The sequence below is a fragment of the Nuphar pumila genome, chromosome 7 (genome assembly GCF_984573655.1).
Source record: "Nuphar pumila chromosome 7, dmNupPumi1.hap1.1, whole genome shotgun sequence".
Taxonomy (NCBI): domain Eukaryota; kingdom Viridiplantae; phylum Streptophyta; class Magnoliopsida; order Nymphaeales; family Nymphaeaceae; genus Nuphar; species Nuphar pumila.
Genome location: NC_143255.1, coordinates 18,387,451 through 18,393,367, shown reverse-complemented (window position 1 = coordinate 18,393,367; position 5,917 = coordinate 18,387,451). Strand labels below are relative to the sequence as shown.

Below are 5,917 nucleotides of genomic sequence, written 5' to 3'. Positions count from 1 at the left end.
ATCACGGAACACGTATTTATTCTTGTCCAAATCAAAATTCAATTAGACATTCAGAGCTATATCCAAATTAGAAATTTTTTTGGATCCAGATTTGGATTAGAGGTCCAAGTGTAGACGATCCATTTGTAGCCCTAGTTTCCTAAGTGAGCTGAGTTGCTAACCAAAATGGAGATTCCAAGAAGTCCTACGATCCTGGAAGATCCAGTTAGCCCTAAAACCGGAAAAGACAATACCGTTGAGAAACGGCTAGGAATTTGTTGGACCACAGCTGCTGCATGACAGATCAGGACCCGCTGTTCTTACTGTCAGTTGTCATATATATATATATATATATATATATAGTGAGAGGGAGAGGGAGAAAGGGAAATGAAAACCTCCCCAATGAAAATTTCTCTCAAACCTCCTCAATGAACATTTTATTAGATTTTTATGATTTTTCAAAATGTGATCTGTTTTTATAGAAATCAGTTCTTGGAGCATTTGATTCACATACATGGATAGTTTTTTATAAGTTTCAAAATCAACGATGAACAATTTTCATAAATTTTCTAGGCTCCAACTACCATTTTTTCTATCCAAAATTCATGATCCGAGTGTTGTTGATTCATAGTAAATCAATCATGTCCAACACATCTGTACTATCAGAATTTTGAAAAAAACATCAAAATTTTTTCATTGGAGAGGTTTACAGTGACGAGGTTTTCATTCTCCATATATATATATATATATATATATGATCAATTCATATTTGATATTTTGTATGTTTGGGAAGGCTAAATGCAGAACATGTAAAGGTGAATTGAACATGTGTTGGAGTTGGCTTGCATTTCTATAACCCGAATCGATACGATACGAATTGGCTATTTTTTAATAAATGTAAAAATGTTTAAAATTAAATTTTAATTATTATTTTAATAGTTTTAACACATGTCACATTCTGATTGACACGAAATATTTTTTTAATTATTTTTTAAATCGATTCCGAACGATTCGCTTGACCACCATCATTCCCAAAACGAAATTAGTCAATTTCGTAAACCTTTTGCCAAACACGAGGAAAGAGAAAAGACGTCTCTCGCTCTCTTTAGAGTCTAGACCTCCATTGTCTTTCTTTCGTTCGTTACAGAAATAGTTTCCAAGATTGTTTGCGTCTCACATAGTTCGAAAACATGTGATTTCAAATTAAAGTTGTACGTAAAAGTGGACACCACCCGAGGTGAGTAAAATGTGATTTGGCACCTCATTGCCCTTATTTTTTTTTTCAACTCGCTCGTAAAAAAAAAATGAGTCAAATGAGAATCCTTCTCTCACCATTGTGACAAATGATTCTCGTTTGGGACCAAGTCAAACAACTTGTTTCCCAGGGATCACATTCTTTCTCAATCTCCCTATAAATAGGGGATCTGAAAGTGATTCTCAGGTTCTAAAATCTCAGATTCTTGCATCACCGAACCAAACGCAACTTTTCTTGCAATTAGAAAAAAAAAAAAATCTCGTATCCTCATTTTCTGGGGTGGATACAGGATTCGGCGTTTGTTTTCTTCTCATCCTATGAATCGTCGTGAAGTCCGCCTCGTTCTAACTTCCCAACACCTGTCCTGTTCTTGGGAATCTACCAAGGCGCGTCATGCTGTAAGACTCTCTCTCTCTCTCTAAAGCAAAAACCAGCCCGTCCCCCCCTCTCGCCTTGTGTCTCTATATATATCCTCCACTAAAACCTCTTTTTCTCACTACACCCACAAAAACCCTGCCCTAAGAAACCCACAATGGCGTTAGCGATCCCCTTCTTCCTCCTCACCCTCCTCCTCTCCCCAACTACCGGCGTCTCGGCCCACCCACCGCAGGCGACCGCCCCGAAGGAGCTGCAGTCAGCGTGCGCCCCGACCCGCTTCCCGGCAGACTGCGTCCGCGCCCTGATCTCCGGCCTCCGCGGCCCGAATCGCTCCCCCTCCGACCTCGCCCAGGCGGCGATCTCCGCCAGCCTCGCGAAGGCCTACTCAGCCTCCCGGTTCGTCTCGGGCCTGCTGAAGACCCGGCCCCCGGCGGGGAGAGAGGGGGCGGCGCTCAAGGACTGCGCCGACGAGCTCTCCCAGTCGCTCGACGAGCTCAGCCGCTCCCTGGCCGAGATCCGCCGCTCCGCCGGCCGAGGCGCCGCTCCGAGCCGGTGGCAGCTCGCCAACGTCCAGACGTGGGTCAGCGCCGCCCTCACCAACGACGACACGTGCCTCGACGGCTTCCGCTCCGTCGAGGGCGCCACCAAGGCGGCCGTCCGCTCCAGGGTCTCCGAGCTCGCACGTGCTACCAGCAACGCGCTCTACTTCATCAACCGGCTCGCGAGCCGCTGAGCAGCGCCGAGGTGTGTGTTTGGGAGGTGGGGAGTACTCGCACGTGCCTTTCAAGCGTGTGAAACTATTGACACGTGCGTCAGGAAAAAAAAAAGGTTAGGAAAACGTTATGGAAGCCTGTGCTTGCTTGAGTTTAGTGGTATGAACATTTTGTTTTGTTTTTTTTTAACCTTTGTTTAATATTTTATCGTGAAGTGTTAATATATGTACTTCTTGTTTAAGGTTGTGATTAACTCCGGGAATGATGCATTGATTATTAAGTGAGTTGTGATATTTTGTGAAATTTTTTATTAAACTTTTATATTGATGAATCCAGAAAGGAGATCTTAATCAAATCATGAAAAGTTCGAATCTATGTCTTGGTTGCGCCCTCTTATATACTAGTCATATTGAAAACTTCATAAAATGGTTGTATTCCTGGCTGCCATGTCCATGTGACATAGGTTCAAACAGCTATTTTTTTCATTATGTCCATATTTTTATTGCAATCTTATGATGATTTTAATAGGTTTTCTTTTTCTCATGTTTTTCGTATTTTATATTTTTTTCTCATTTTTTTTATGTTTGTACATATAAAGTTTTTTTCTTGCAAAATCTAGATGGAGGTTTGCATGCCAAGTATGGATCGAACTGTTTTAGCTGAGAAAGTTGTGTTTTGGATCCCATCGGGTCGATCTAGAGTGAAGTGATGTATTATTTTATGGAGAAATTTGAATGTTTCGGGATATACTAGGTATATGGATCATATAATATAGAAAAAAAAGGTTTTTTTTTATCTCTTTTCAATTTTGTTTGGATCTATTAACAAAAGCTCCCAAATACGATGGGAAGAAAAAACTCTGAGAAGTTCAGGCAAACACAGTTTTAGTAAACCAAATCTAAAAAGAAATACAAAAAGTAGGGGGTTATTTTCATAATATATTTTATGACTCCTTTTGTTGAATCGATTTAATTTCTCTAGACCCACCTTGTGGTGGGTGCACGTGTGCGTGTTGTGGCGGTAGTGACGGGGAGGTGTTAATTTGTTTTTAGGTCATTTCAGTTAACAAGTTCACGATCAAAACTAGTCAAATTGTTGTTGTTCATGAACTTTATCGCAATTTAGACCACAAGAGCTCTGCTCGGTAGGGGCAACTTGAACGTTGCAAGCTTGAAACCCACCAGAGGCATCCCCTTGCTGCAAGGTCAAGGTCAAAGTGTGTACTCAGTGGAAAGGTTTTACCTAGGGGTGTCAACGGGTCAAGTTTGGTTCGGACTCAGGCAGAATCAAACTTGGGCCCAATTTTTGGGTATGGTATTGAGTCCGGTCTAATCGGATCCACTACAAAAAAACTATACTCGGACCCGAAAAAAACTACTTGAACTGGACCATACTTTGGTAAAATAATATTTTTTATCAATTTTATATTAAAAATTTATGGGTCTTAATCTGAACTCTGGTCGAACCCGGGTCTGGTATAAAATTTTACAAACTATACCCGGATCCATGTATTGACACGGGTCTTATTATTTATATCCCCATACCCGAACCGGGTTTGGTTGGGGTAGGGTTTGGTGACACCCCTGGTTTTACCAGACAGTCGGTGATGGGAGAGGGGGGGTGTTCTCTTGAATTATCTAAAATAATTGTCACGTTTCCTTGATTTCTTAGCCTAAGGGTTCGTGTCGTAAACGGGTCGACCCGCCTAACCCGTTTATTAAACGGGTCAGGTTCGTGTTAGGGGTATGCCAACCCGCTAACACGAACCCGACCCGTTTAATAAACGGGTTAGGTGGGTGGGTCAACCCGTTTACCCGAACCCGAGCTGCCAACATGCCCGCCAACCCGTTTAACTGACCTGTTTATTAAATGGGTTAACCGTGTCGTATCGGGTTACCCGTTTAATAAATGGGTCGGTTCGTGTTTGCCACAGCCGACCCGTTTAATAAACGGGTCGGGTTCGTATTGAGGTATGCTGACCCGCCAATCTACCAACCCGACCCGATTGCCACCCCTACTTCTTTGAATACATTCACCGCAAGTGAGTTTGAACTAACCACCTGTCTGTTAAAACCCATCAATAAAGTTGCAGTGTTCGCGTTCAAGCCTCCGGCTGAGGGAGATGTACGCAAGAAACATGAGATCTCGTGGGATGAAGCAATGGACGGTGAAGATGTCCAATCACTTTCACTTTCTTAAAGTTATTTGACAGATCACCTGATTTGCTTGTCAATATCGGTGTGTATGGGCCGATACTTATCCTAGTACTCGGTTATTTTTTAATAAATGTAAAATAAAAAATACGTAAATTTAATTTTTAATATAATTTTAATAACTTTAACACATGTCACGTTCGTTCTGATTGACACGTTATTTTTGACCGGTTAAGAACGATTCTGTGTAGATACTGACAACATTGTAGACGTGGGTTTTCGAGTTCCCTCCCTGGCGCTGCTGGTTGTTTCCTCATAGTTGAGATGGGAGATCACACAGGAGTTGAGTTGAGAACAAGCGCCGCTCATTATGTTTGGCGGAGTTCCGAAGATGTTGCTGCGAGCTTCACTCCCATCTGACTACCGTATCAACTCCAGCTCCCAAACAGAACCCAATTTGATTTCAAAGTTTGCGGAGTTGGTCAACTTTTGCGAAACACGATCTGAGCACATCACTCTCTCCTTTTTTTGTGCTCATCACTGTAGGTGTGCAAAGGGAAAAGGGAAGATGATGTTTGTCAGAGGCCTCACATGGTCTTCTGCAGAGGCATTACATGTCACGTGCGTCCTTTTCCTATCAAGGAAACACAATTGGCAGTAAGTGGTGCTGATGGTGAGATGTTGACAAGTACCATTTAAGCTCCTTCATGCCATATCATTTTCAATGAATTTGCCCCCCTCTTTCCACACTTGCAAATAATTGAAGTCTCATGGTTTTGATAGGCTTTAATCATCCATATATACATGTCTTAACGTCCTTATTTCGAAAATCTGCCAAATCACTTTTGAGATGAATCAAATGAACGGTGAAGATGTAACTTGACAGATCCCTGATCTGCTCTCCCTTATTTCAGAGTCTTTTTCTTTCTTTGTTTTTTCTTAATCTTTGCTTTCCTCCAAATATTTGTAGTTAGTTATAAGCGATGCTTCTGATGCTCTTGTCTTTCTAGATGATACTGTTGGTTGATTCATACAAGTTACATGAGGCCCTTAACATCATCAATGACCTGTACATTTTGTTCATGTTCATAACTAACTTTGGTTTCAGTTGGAACCACCCAACCAACAGGTTTCAACCTATTCTAAGATTCATAATGGATCAGAACATGGGTCATATCCAATTTGTTTCTTACCAAAATAAATCGAAGGAAATCTAGTGAGCCATAATTGATAGTACAACACAGATCCAGATCCATGTTAGGCTAGTCAGATTGGGCCTCATCTGGACAGAGCTGGTAAACCAGCCCAACCAAAGGAACAAAGGGCTTAAGATCAGCTCGTTTCTTGTGTTGAGCTCAACCGAGCTAAATGAGTCGAGCACAAACTAGCACATTTACAAACAAAATATACTTTTGAGAGTTGAAAATAATAGAATTTGG

At 41.7% G+C, this 5,917-nt stretch overlaps 1 pseudogene; it reads left to right on the top strand.

Moving 5' to 3' along the window:
• Window positions 1-1,735: 1,735 nt before the first annotated feature.
• LOC149831363 (pectinesterase inhibitor 9 pseudogene) lies at window positions 1,736-2,609 on the top strand (annotated as a pseudogene).
• Window positions 2,610-5,917: the final 3,308 nt, after the last annotated feature.